General features: G+C 37.5%; 1 non-coding gene across 1 annotated transcript; it reads left to right on the top strand.

The window, feature by feature from the left end:
* The first annotated feature begins 9,538 nt into the window (after positions 1-9,538).
* Positions 9,539-9,610, top strand: TRNAC-GCA (transfer RNA cysteine (anticodon GCA)). Its single transcript has one exon. It is a non-coding gene; the product is annotated as a tRNA-Cys (tRNA).
* The last annotated feature ends 4,834 nt before the right edge of the window (positions 9,611-14,444 follow it).

Genomic DNA, 14,444 nt, shown 5'->3' with positions numbered 1-14,444 from the left:
ATTTGTGTAAGATATCAATGATTTGAGTAGAATGGAGTTTAATAATTATGTGAATGATGAAGATACTTACTAATTGAAGAAAGAAATCCCTGGAGAAAGCCTTGAAGTTCTTGAAGTTGAGAGAAAAGATGAGAGAATTTTGGAGAGTGTTCTTGGTTGCTAAGTGTAGAATGAAAGGGCTTTTAAGGAGAATGAGGAGAGAGGACCAATCCTCCAGCTCTTAGAACGTGGGAAGAGCTGGAGATAGGGTGTAAAGGTCCCCCAAGGAGACAAGGGGTGGTTGGAAAGAATGGTTGATCATAGAGTGAGGTAGTGGTGGCTTGCTTTTGTCATAAAATAAGGAAAAGCAAATATTCCCTCAATAATTAGTCCAACCACCAATTCTTTTAATACATTTTTATAAAAACCCTGGAGATTTATATATTTTGGGGCCTTAGTTTATAAAATAAAGTTTTGGGTGAAAATCCCACGTTAAAATAATGAAAAACGGAGTTAAAACGAAGTCGTAGTCGAAAAACCGGTAAAAAGGGGCCGTCTACGAGACCTCTCGCATGGGCTGTCTGAGAGGCTTCTCATGCGAGGCTTCTGTCCTGAGAGGCTTCTAATGAGAGGCTTCGGTCCTGAGAGGCTTCTCATGAGAGGCTTCGGTCCTGAGAGGCTTCGGTCCTGAGAGGCTTCTCATGAGAGTTTTCGCTTCTAATAGGAGGGTTTTGGTTCCTTAAGGTTATTTTACCCGTTTTTACCCCGTTTCAAGTGGTTTTTGACCCGGTTAAGGGTCGGGATGGCCCGAATGATTACAAAAAGTTAAAGTAACTTTTGAGAGAGATTTGGGAGAGATTTCAAATAGAAAGAGATAGAGTGAAAACGATTTAGAGAGGTTTCGTTTGTGATTAATTTGAGTGTCCGGCTTCACAACGCAAGGTTCGTAAACCCCGTTAAACCGTGTTTTAGTGTCGTACACACTCCCGATGAGTGTGCAATAATTTTTTTTATCGTTTTGGTTCAATGTTTACTGCATTTGAGACTTAGGAAATTCAACACACGAACTTTCCAAATAATGTTTCTCTCATTAAAATATTGCATTGTATAGTAATTACATAGTGTAAACCCTAATATACAAGGGTTAATTGAGTCGATTGGTTTTGACTTGTTGACTTTGTTTGACTTTGACTTGACTCAATTTTGACGGTTGTCACATCATCCCCCCGTTAGAAGGAATTTCGTCCCGAAATTTGCATTTGACTGGGACATCAAGAGTTTGGGAAAAGATGTGGGTATTTTTGTTTCATTTGATCTTCGCGTTCCCAGGTGAACTCAGGCCCTCGTTTAGCGTTCCAACGGACCTTCACGATGGGAATACGACTTTGTTTCGTTCGTTTGATTTCCCGATCCATGATTTTGACTGGTTCCTCCACGAAGTGGAGATTTTTGTTAACTTCGATTTCGTCGAGTGGTATTACGAGTGTCTCACCAGACAAACACTTCTTTAGGTTCGACACGTGAAATGTGGGATGTACTTTGTCGAGTTCCTGAGGTAATCGAAGTTTGTATGCTACTGGCCCAATCCTAGCAAGGATTTCGAATGGCCCGATGTACCTTGGATTTAGTTTCCCGCGTTTGCCGAATCGTATCATTCCTTTCCAAGGGGAAACGTTTAGTAGTACACGATCACCCACCTGGAATTCCAAGGGTTTGCGTTGTTTGTCTGCGTAATTCTTTTGCCGATCTCGAGACTCTTTTCCCTTATGATTTCAGGGCCAGTGAGGGTGCTATTAGAGACTTGCCCTCTAGCTAGCTGTGTATCCCCCACCTCAGCTCAACACAGGGGTGATCTGCATTTGCGACCGTAAAGAGCTTCGAATGGAGGGACTTTGATGCTAGTATGATAACTGTTATTGTAGGAGAATTCGATAAGCGGTAGATGGGTATCCCATGCTTTACCGAAGTCTATCACACAAGCTCTTAACATGTCTTCCAACGTTTGAATGGTTCGTTCGCTCTGTCCGTCGGTTTGTGGGTGGTAGGCCGTACTCATGTCAAGCCTAGTTCCCAAGGATTTTTGTAGAAACTGCCAAAACCGTGAGGTAAATCTACTATCTCTATCGGAGATAATGGATATCGGCACACCATGGAGTCGTACAATCTCTTTGATGTACGTTCTAGTCAGCTTCACCATCTTGTCGGTTTCTTTTATCGGTAGGAAGTGTGCTGATTTGGTCAATCTGTCTACGATTACCTATATGGTGTCAAGCCCGCCCGATGTCTTAGGCAGCTTGGTTATGAAGTCCATGGTTATTCGTTCCCACTTCCACTCAGGTATATCCGGCTGTTGTAATAGCCCGGATGGTTTCTGGTATTCGATTTTGACCTTGGCGCAAGTCAGGCACTTGCTCACATAGGTAGCAATCTCAACTTTCATGTTCGGCCACCAGTATAATTTCTTGAGGTCCAGATACATCTTATCCGACCCGGGATGGATGGAATATCGAGTCTTGTGTGCTTCATTCATGACGACGTCTCGGAGTCCACCGAACTTCGGTGTCCAAATCCGGTTCATGATATAACGTGCTCCATCATCCTTGACTTCTAAGTTTTTATCCATTCTCCTTAATGTCTCTCCTGCCACCTTTTCTGGTTTCAAAGCTTCCAGTTGAGCTTCCTTGATTTGTATGGTTAGGTGGGAATGGATTGTCATTGTTAAGGATTTTACTCGGCGGCCCGAGTACTCCTTCCTGCTTAGAGCATCGGCCACTACATTGGCCTTGCCCGGATGATAACGAATTTCGCACTCGTAGTCATTCAGCAACTCTACCCATCTCCTCTGTCGCATGTTGAGCTCTTTCTGATTGAGGATATGCTGAAGACTTTTGTGATCAGTGAAGATAGTGCATTTCGTGCCGTAGAGGTAGTGTCTCCAGATCTTCAAAGCGAATACTACTGCTCCTAATTCCAGGTCGTGCGTAGTATAATTAACCTCGTGCGTCTTAAGTTGTCTTGATGCATATGCGATAACCTTCCCTCTCTGCATGAGTACACATCCGAGGCCTTGATTCGAAGCATCACAGTACACTACGAAGTCTTCGGTTCCCTCTGGGAGAGAGAAGATCGGTGCTCTGCATAGGGCTTGTTTTAACATTTGGAAAGCAACTTCTTGTTTCCAAGTATATGACCGTTTGTAAAAGTTTCACACATACTAATTTAGTCGGGACATAATTAATATATTTATGTTTTAAAAGATCTTTATCGGTTACTTCATTAGTTGCAAAGTGCATACCAGTCATATGTGATTAAGATATAATAGTCCTTCGAATAGATGACCCTAACTCCAAGACCACAACCAAACAAGGACAGGAAGTGAAACAAAGATACATAAATTCTAAGTCTATAGCATCTTAGTTACATATGACCTTAGCGCATCCACTTAGCAGCTATTGATCTATAAATAAAGACCTATTTAATTCTCAGATAATTTATTATAGTAACACAAAATACTCCTATAGTATTTGTAAATGTTTAGTTTTGAGTTCTTAAAGTATCCTTTGTAGTGTGTTATTAGGTTTGTTAGATTTGTTGCCCATCCTGACCATCCCCCGGTATATGCAAGTCAATTCCCGGACATATATAGTTGATCAGGCTATATCCTTCCCAGACTTAATCCACATATACTAAGGCATACTCAAAATGTTCAACTCTTCTTCTTTTGCTTTATGTTTTCGCTAGTTATGATACCATGCGAGCATGTAATGTATGTATGTATACTTTAATCCAGAAAATCATTTATTTTCTAAAAGTATATTTATTTGAAAAATGCACAAATCAGAGACTATTAGTCCCAATTGTGTTTATAGTTTGTATATCTTATGTGGTTTGATATACTTAATTCACTATAAACTGTTCTCTGATACCAATCTGTCACACCCCAAACCAAGGATGGCGGAAATGTCCGGGGGTGGAGGACTTAATGTATAGTATCATAACAACAATTGTAATAGTAATTCAAGCAAACCCAACCAACATATGTATAATTGAAAAGGTTACATCATTGTATGAATTACATGTTTACGAATCAATTACATTATATTGACAAAATATGAAATAGTAGACGCCTTAGCGTCCCATCCTCAAATGCACTTGGTTACCTGTTTAATGATTTCCTGAGAATACAAGTTGTTTGAAAAAGTGTCAACACAAAGGTTGGTGAGTTCATAAGCTTTTGTTTGGTATTATTAAAAGCCTTTCGTTTGTAAAAGTAGTATTTGTTTTAGAAAAATCCAATATTTTCCTTAAAATGTATATGTAGTCTTAAATCCAAAGACCGAAATGTATAAGTAACTTTTCTTACTTATAATAAATAATGTAAGTTTAAATCGACATAAACTCGTTTAATTTTAATGAAGTTCCTGTAAATTCCAATATTCATGAATACTTTATGTGAGTTTATTAAAGCCTTTTCTTGTAAAAGTAGTGTTCGTTCCAGAAAATCCAATATTTTCCTTAATGTGTAAATGTAGTCTTAAAACCCAAAGACCGAAATGTACAAGTAGTGTTCGTTCCTTATAGTAAAACAATGCAAGTTTAAATCGACATTAACTCGTTTGATTTTAGTGAAATCCCCGTAAATTCTATGTTTGTTAATACCACATGTGAGTTATTATAACCATGCTATGACCTAGTTGGCCTGAAACGACGTTCTTCAGGCGTCGGAAATGTTATGACATTTGTCACCCAGACCTGTCGGTCTAGCTGTTGCATGCAGCTAAGGTGTGGGTTTGTCAGACCCAATATAGATCTATACACAAGTATCACGCACTCCCTCGAGGAGACTCTGGTTATAATACAGGACTTATTTGTAAATTGAATCGAATATCTCGCAGAAGTCATTAACGAATTTACGTGTAGTGTAATGAAAACTTGGTACCGTATGGCCGTACCTTGCTTAATGAAAATATCCTTTGTATAAATGTACCCTTTTTAAATGTATGTGTTATGTAATGTTTCATAAAGTCATTAACGGAATTACGTGTTATGAAAACTTGGTACTGTATGGCCGTACCTTGCTTAATGAAAATATCCTTTGTATAAATGTACCCTTTTTAAATGTATGTGTTATGTAATGTATCATAAACTATACATATTATAGTTTATCAACCAAGGGTAGTACGTAGTAATGTATGCAAACTATATTCAAAATAGTTTATTAAATGTTTGAATGTATCGGTTGTACTTTGATTATAATCACTTGTTATTCTTTATATTTTATACGTCCAAATCCATTTGTAAACTGATGTGTGTCTAAATATTAAGATAAAATGTCATATATTGCAATAACATATAATCACATAAAGATATACACCTTGCTCAACATGTTACAAGGTGAAATGAAATTGACAGCAACTTTTTGTTGTATACAGTTTCTGTTACTGTTCTTAGAAAATTTATAGAAAAATCATCAAAGCTCCAAATCCAAATCCGCAAATTCTGAGAGTTTGGAATATGAGTCTAGTTTGTTCGTAAATTTTATCATGATTTTTAGTGATCTATAACAGAGGTGAAAATGTTCATAATCACAGACTGGTCCGGGTTTGCCTCTGAAATGATAGGCAGTTTTGTAAAAATCACCATAAATTGTAGAAAAATCATATTGAGATGTGCAAGTAGCCATTTTAAAGCTACGAGTTTGAACTACTTGCTCCTGGAACAGTTTTGAAAACTAAAATATTTAAGTTGACCAAAACTGTCCGTGATCGAAGTTCATCTTTTCTGATGTAATCTGTTAGAAAAAGTTTAATTGTGTTCTTGATGATTTTACTTGTATTCCCCCCTTAAAACTTAAGAAAAACATGTAAATGTAGGGGTATGAACTCACCTTATGTGGTTTCAGTAGATGAAAGTGAGAGAGAGGAAGTGTTCAACCCAAGAACACTAAGAAGATGTCTTGATGATTCGAGAATCTAACACCGAATAAGATGGAATTTGTGTAAGATATCAATGATTTGAGTAGAATGGAGTTTAATAATTATGTGAATGATGAAGATACTTAATAATTGAAGAAAGAAATCCCTGGAGAAAGCCTTGAAGTTCTTGAAGTTGAGAGAAAAGATGAGAGAATTTTGGAGAGTGTTCTTGGTTGCTAAGTGTAGAATGAAAGGGCTTTTAAGGAGAATGAGGAGAGAGGACCAATCCTCCAGCTCTTAGAACATGGGAAGAGCTGGAGATAGGGTGTAAAGGTCCCCCAAGGAGACAAGGGGTGGTTGGAAAGAATGGCTGATCATAGAGTGAGGTAGTGGTGGCTTGCTTTTGTCATAAAATAAGGAAAAGCAAATATTCCCTCAATAATTAGTCCAACCACCAATTCTTTTAATACATTTTTATAAAAACCCTGGAGATTTATATATTTTGGGGCCTTAGTTTATAAAATAAAGTTTTGGGTGAAAATCCCACGTTAAAATAATGAAAAACGGAGTTAAAACGAAGTCGTAGTCGAAAAACCGGTAAAAAGGGGCCGTCTGCGAGACCTCTCGCATGGGCTGTCTGAGAGGCTTCTCATGCGAGGCTTCTGTCCTGAGAGGCTTCGGTCCTGAGAGGCTTCTCATGAGAGGCTTCGGTCCTGAGAGGCTTCGGTCCTGAGAGGCTTCTCATGAGAGTTTTCGCTTCTAATAGGAGGGTTTTGGTTCCTTAAGGTTATTTTACCCGTTTTTACCCCGTTTCAAGTGGTTTTTGACCCGGTTAAGGGTCGGGATGGCCCGAATGATTACAAAAAGTTAAAGTAACTTTTGAGAGAGATTTGGGAGAGATTTGGGAGAGATTTCAAATAGAAAGAGATAGAGTGAAAACGATTTAGAGAGGTTTCGTTTGTGATTAATTTGAGTGTCCGGCTTCACAACGCAAGGTTCGTAAACCCCGTTAAACCGTGTTTTAGTGTCGTACACACTCCCGATGAGTGTGCAATAATTTTTTTTATCGTTTTGGTTCAATGTTTACTGCATTTGAGACTTAGGAAATTCAACACACGAACTTTCCAAATAATGTTTCTCTCATTAAAATATTGCATTGTACAGTAATTACATAGTGTAAACCCTAATATACAAGGGTTAATTGAGTCGATTGGTTTTGACTTGTTGACTTTGTTTGACTTTGACTTGACTCAATTTTGACGGTTGTCACACTTGAAAAGCTGGTATGTATTCGAACAGAAGAAGTTTTACTATTACCTTTCTGTTCATTAAGAAGTATGCCATAGTCAGATATTATGTAATAGGTACTAGAAAAACAGTTATGTAACTTTCAGTCAATAAAGGTATGTATTTTCTTTAGTACTGTTCAATGTATGTTATATAACTGTGATACGAAGAATAACGTAACACTACCCGGTGTTTCCGCCGATGGCTGGGGGTGTGACATAGAGTTAGATAGTGAACTTACCTGAAGAAGAGTCAAACTTTTTGATTCTACCTTCTCTCAGATCTTTCAGGTAGTCAGGGCAGCTTCGCTTCCAATGTCCCTTCAAATGGCAGTAGAAACAAATGGCTTCTTTTGCATTGGCACATGAGACAATCCTAGAACTAGTCTTTCTATTATGATCAAAACTTTTAATCACGGCCAATTCCTTTCCTTTAGGAAAAGGAATCATTTCCGGAATGTCCATGTCATTGCCCATGTAAGTAGGGCTTGAGTGACCTTGAAAATTTCAAGTCTTTGAACTTGTGGGTCAGGGAGACTTATTGGAGGAGATGGAGGAAGTGATGTATGATATTGCGGAATATCATCTTCATGTGGAAAGCTTTTTCCAACAGATTCGGGAAGACCATAGTTGTCTGAACTAGACATCTACAAGGGAGAAATTCAAGTTAGTTGATTTAAGTCCTTAATATAAAACCCAACATGAAATATTAAGGCTAGGACCCAAAATAACATTCTACAATTGCGAAGAGGGATGACGTAATCCAATTGTAAAATATTTAAAGGTAGGTAAATGACGATTTAGCAATTTCCACCATGAAAAACGAAATGGTTTATTAAGTTTTAATTGGTTTGAAATTCCTAGATCCTTTGAGATTCATTGAACTTGTCAAAGGGATGTTTAAATTTCGATTGTGCCCTTCAAGTTTTTGATTGGGATGCCGAGGATCACAAATAAGGTGTGAATAACCATGCAAATTAACTTGGTACACCCAGTGTTACAAATCACCTAATCAATGTGACGATTAACCACACACGCTCCATTCATCTATGATTAACATCAAGCTACCCTTTGCTACACATTGTCAGTCCCAGATTAATGTTCCGGTTAACCACACGTGCTCCACTAACGACTTAACAAGGTGCAAAGTGCAATTTCATGGATTAGCACCATTTTCACATTTTCCTAAAGTAACTAAGATTGGGAATTTAATAAAATTTTAGTTACTTTATTTTTATCATTATACTTTTAATGAGGGAGAATTAGTGTCCTATCCTACCCGTTCGGCTAACGACCCTCCAACAGTCAAGGAAGTGGTGGGTGAGAGTGGACACCCATTAAACTGCCATTTTATAGGCAGTAACCTTATACCCCCTTATAGACCGGCTTCGTGAATGAGGCCTACTAACAGTAAGACTGACTTGTCTTAAACATATATATATATATATATATATATATATATATATATATATATATATATATATGCTTAGGTTATTTTATTCAAACTAAGTATTGTATGAATGTATGAATCATTGTAGAACAATCATTTTACTTATTTTTGGAAAGTGAATAATACATATTATTAAATTAAAGATAATTAAAAAATACCATCTAATTTCATTCTAAAGGTATTTTAGTCAATTAACATAAATTTAAAAAAGGAAAATTGCATATTTTAAAGGAAAATAGATTCTATTAATTTTAAAAATCTGATTGTATGGATGATAATTCTCCTAATTCAGAAATTCTGATGGAATATGTTTATCAATATTGAAAAATAACAAATATGATTGAACCATACAAGAATACACATTCTGACATAATATATATTTTAATTTAATGAACTTCTTGAAGAATAACAAAATTTTGGATACAAAGTTAAAAAAAATTTCATTACATTCTTAGAAAAGAAAAAAAAATTATATACTATTCTATGAGAATGTTACACTTATTAATAACAAAAAAAACATAATACATAAATCATTCTACCAGAATATACTATTACATATATTTTTTTCATTATATTGTATATTATTCTGCTAGAATAATCCATTCTTTTTGGAAGATTGGTGGTCATTGTTCATCTTTATCCCATACAATGTTCATCTTCAAGATTCTATTCTGACAGAATCAGAATTCAAGATTGCATTCCAGTAGAATGTTGTAAGTTTCATATGTACCATGTTTTGCTTTGATGTCTCTCGTTTCGTTCCCAGCCAAGAAAACAAGAACATTCTTGTTCTTGATTTCATGTATACGTGCAAATGAGAAATACAACCACTCATTGTTATTGCTTCATCTTCTTTCCATGGCAATTTCAAGCAATAAACACCACATCGAATTCTGTCAAGCAGTCATGGGTCCATAGCTCAGTGGTAGAGCATTTGACTGCAGATCAAGAGGTCACCGGTTCGAACCCGATTGGGCCCTATTTTTTCTTTTGTTGTAATTTCACTTTTTGCCCTTATTTCTACTTTTTTGTAATTGAGTTAATAACACCTAATATCAAAGTAGAAATTATACTTTTTGCCCTTATTTGTAATTATACTTTTTTTGTAAACACTTAATAACACCTAAAATCAAAGCACAAATTTATTCATATAACATGGAATAGCAAATCAGAGTCATAAGCACAAAATTAGTTGAAGCTTACCAGTAACAATGTCTCTGAAGAACTCAACGGAATCTGTCAACTCAGCAGCAGTTTTGCCCTTCCACTTAACGGCGAGTGACGGAATAGCTTTATCCTCCAGATACACACCAATTCCCGTGAACTTCACGAAGTTACCTTCGATTTCCATACCTCTCACACCTTGTGCATGATAGAAACCACAATTTAGAGGATTCAAACTCCAATTAACAATAAAATTATAAACCTAATTGAAGAGATGAAAGTGACATGATTTTTTATTGATGGAAGATCGAGTTTAATTACAGTTTTGAATATGGGAATTAATACCTGCGTCGACGAGGAACAAAGAGGTGGTTACACCAGGAGGTTTGACGGATGGTGGAAATATGACAGATTCGATCTGGAGTAATAGGTCATAATATAGTGGTTTGGGCTAGGCATCTATCTTGTAATTGGTCTTGTTAGGGTTTTGGTGTTAGTAATGGTTGTTGTATACCGGTGTGCGGCCATACACCCTGTGTGCGGCCGCACACGTGTGTGTGGCTGTACACCCGTGTGCTGCTGGGGTGATATAAATAGTAGGAGTCTGTGCCGGTGTCAGGTGACGTATGTGTGTGTTTCCCAAGGTGTATTTGACGTTTATGTGATATAAATGTGTGCATGCTTGGTTTAATTATTCTTCTACTCATTTTACACTCTGAATTGGTTATAATATTGTTTGATCACTGATTAAGATCCTAAATTTGGAGCCTTACAATTGGTATCAGAGCATTTTCAGTGTCAATTGGATTTTTGAGTGTTCTGTTGAAGGTGTGCGGTTGACTGTTGAAGGTGTGCAGTTGACTGTTGAAGGTGTACGGCTGAGTTTGAAGGTGTACGGTTGGGTGTACGGTTGAGTGTACGGTTGTGTGTACAACTGTGTGTACGGTTGTGTATACAGTTGCGTGTACGGTTAAGTGTGTGCGGTTGGAGCGTGTACGGTTAGTTGTGTGCGGTTGGAGCGTGTACGGTTAAGTGTGTGCGGTTGGACCGTGTACAGTTAAATGTGTGCGGTTGGAACGTGTACGGTTAAGTGTGCGATCGCAAACTCCTTAACAGATTAAGCATCTTAATTTTAAGCATCTCACTTGTTAAAGGTTTCGATCTGTTCATTTCTAAATAAAAAAAAAAAACAAAAAATGGACTCCCAAATCTCATCAGCACATCATGAATTAGACACCACAATAGGAAGCACCACTCGAATTCCTCGGTTGCTATCAGCCGAAGGATTTCCATAATGGAAATATCGAATGGAAAAATACATTAAAATGAAAGACTTCAAAATTTGGAGAAGCATTTTAAGAGGACCAATTCATATCACCACAACACTTGAAGACAGAACAATCACTGACAAGAAAATTGAAAATTACACGGATGATGACTTTGAAAAAATTGAAGAGCAAGAAAAGGCATTGGGTACACTCACAATGGCATTATCTCCAAAGATTGCACAAGGTTTTAGAGAATACACTTCAGCCAAAGCTTTGTGGGAAGCTTTGATTGAAGTCTATGAAGGAAATGAAGACATGAAAGAAAGCCGTCAGGATATGTTGAGACAAAAGTTTGATTAATATGTTCAACTACGTCCTTGGAGAAACTCTGGAAGCTCAATTGCAGCGATTTACTACACTCACTACTAAAATGAGTTCAGCCGGAATTTTTGTGTCTAAGTCAGAAATAAACAAAAAGTTTCTAAATTCTCTGCCAAGGTCTTGGGATATGAATGTTGTTATGATTAAGAAAACAAAAGATCTCAATCGTCTAAGTTTAGCTGAAACCATGGCAATCATTAAAGCTTGTGAATTGGATGACAAGCAGAGAGAGATCAACCATGTAAATTCATACTCCACTGTGAATTTGGGAATTCAATTCAACAATGCTTTTTCATCTTTCAGCACTCCTCAAGTTCAACCATTTACTGCCTCCCAACCATCATCATACGTCACTCCATCTGTGAAAAACGCTCACTCTTCAATGTCCTACCCGCAAAGTGATTCCATTTCAAAGACATCTGTTCCAGTTGCCGTTTCAGCTCCTGCCCCAACTTCAGCTCCAAATGAAAATGCTTAAAATTTGGCTTTTGCAACAGGTCTTATAAATTGTTATAATGCTTTTGTAGCTGGTGAGCTGCCCCCTCAATTGTCATTTGCTGATCTGGACCAAATCCATCCAGAAGATGTTGAAGAAATGGACATAACATGACAAATTGCTATGGCCGTGTTCAGAGCTAAACTGTTTTCCAAAAGGACAGGCAAAAATAACTGGGGCATGAATGCAGAAAAGAAGGTTGGATTCAACAAAGGCAAACTTCGCTGTTTCAACTGCCATGAACCCGATCATTTCGCCAGAGATTGCCCAAAGCCTGACAGAAGGGAAAATGGTGAAAGAACTATGGTGCCAGTGAATAGCAGCAGAGGAGCTACCGTCAACAATCAGACAACTAATCTCGCCATGGTGGCTCAGTCATTTGACTGGGAGGATCAAATTCAGGCTCTGAGCATCTCAGGACCTGAAAATGCTCATCTCGCCCAAATCAATGATGTTGCTGAAGGAGAAGCTGAAACAGACCCAGAAGCAGAAATGATGGAACTCCAATTCGCATTCATGGTTCAAACTACGCCAGAGCCTGCAAAGCCGGAGGTTAGTGAAGTTGCTTATTCTCAATCTTGCATTAAATCTGTCAAATTCCTACGTGACCAAATTGAGTTGATTAAGAGAGAAAATGAAGACTTAAAATATGAACGGTACACTATTAGGAAAGAACAAAAGCCATTAAAGGAAAAATTAGAATCTAAAATTAAAGATTTCAAGAAATTGCAAGAAGATTACAGCAACAAGTGTGAGAATTATGATCACATCAAAAATAAACTTGCTGCTATAACCAAAGAGCTTGACACATTGAAAATTCGTTTTGAAAATGCTAATTTTAACTTTAAGAAGTCGATGTGTCAAGTGAAAAGGTTTTAAAAATAATTGAAGAACAAATGCAGTGGAAAGATCAGAAACAAGTAGGTTTAGGATATGAGAGTGTCCGTCCTCGATTTAATCACACCTATATTCCTACTCCTTTGACCCAAGAAGAAATTGATAGAGAACCATACATGATTTATGGTAAACCAGCTGCTGAAGAGGCGACAGGACCTAGTGCTAGGGTTTTGGATACTAACATTTCTACTTCAAATGCAGATGTATCAGTAAGCCAAGGAAAGCAAGGAGATAAGAAGTCTGAGTCTAGTAAATTGGTGTCTAAGTTTGGTGTTTCCTTTTGTGATGAGTCTGTGTCTAATGTTAAGACTGATATTTTTGTTTGTGATGATGTGATGTCTAAAATTGATAATTCTGAAAAATATGGTGTTGCTTTTGAGAAACCCATCACATCTGACACTAGTACATCCATACCTTTTACATCTGTCACACAGTCTAACTCATACACATGCACATGTGGAAAAATTAGAAAAGTAGATAAGAGCATGAAGTCTGATCAAGGCGGTATCAAGTCTAGTGATAATAAAACAAATTTGTTTCAATTGTGGTACTGCTGGTCATATTGCTCGAAATTGTTCTAATAGAGTGTTTGTGCATTTTTCTTTACCAAGAGAGAGAACGAATCTCGAGGAAGGTCTTTAACTAGAAAATTCTCGAGATATCGTCCTCGAGATGATGATTGGAAGGTTCATCAAAACACAAAAAGAGCAGTTTTTCAAAAGAACAAACATGTTTTCAATAACAAAGTCACAAACAGTTTGCCAAAGTCGATCAAGACTAAGTCAAGATCGGTTTCGTCAAAGAGTGGATATGGATCTTCAACCACTTCTGGTAAAAAATCTAAATGCTCAAAGCATACCGAAAAGAAAATTGTTTCAAAATCACCCGTGATTTTCAAGAAACCTAAATACCAGTGGGTGCCCAAATTAACTTCCAACCAATCATCATCATCCTTTGACAATGTTTTGCTTGATGATTCCAAATCCAAAAGGTCAAAAGATAAATCTGTGATCGTAAAGGGTCAACCCAGGAAAATAATGACCTGGGTCCCCAAATCTGAATGATCATGCTCATCTTGCAGGGATAGTTGCGGAGGAATGTCGTCAGACCTTGGTATGCCGACAGCGGCTGCTCCCGGCATATGATAGGAGACATCTCCCAATTGAACGACATTCAAACTTTTAATGGGGGATTCGTTTCCTTTGCGGGTGGAGAAGGCGGAAAAATTACACAAAGAGGAACAGTGACGAACAGAGTGCTGAGTTTTGAGAACGTCAACTATGCTTCCGGGTTAAAGCATAGCTTGTTGAGCGTATCTCAAATTTGTGACAAGGGTTATTCAACATATTTTACTGAAAAAGAGTGTCTGATCTTAAAGCCAGGCATTGTCATCCCAGATGAGTGGATTCTTGTCAAATCAAAGCGGGATGGAAATGCTTATATTATTGACATGAATAACAACATTCCTGAACAAGTCACCTGCCTCTTTTCTAAGGTCTCAGAACAAAATGCTATGTTATGGCACCAATGACTTGGTCATTTGAACGCTAAGAATCTAAATCGTCTTGCTAAACTTGAAATGGTGCGTGGCCTGCCTGTCAGAGACTT

Source organism: Lactuca virosa, chromosome 9 (assembly GCF_052849685.1).
Source record: "Lactuca virosa cultivar CGN04683 chromosome 9, Lactuca_virosa_CGN04683_v6, whole genome shotgun sequence".
NCBI classification, from domain to species: domain Eukaryota; kingdom Viridiplantae; phylum Streptophyta; class Magnoliopsida; order Asterales; family Asteraceae; genus Lactuca; species Lactuca virosa.
The sequence above is the reverse complement of the archived record's forward strand: the minus strand, read 5'-3'. Positions and strand labels throughout refer to the sequence as shown.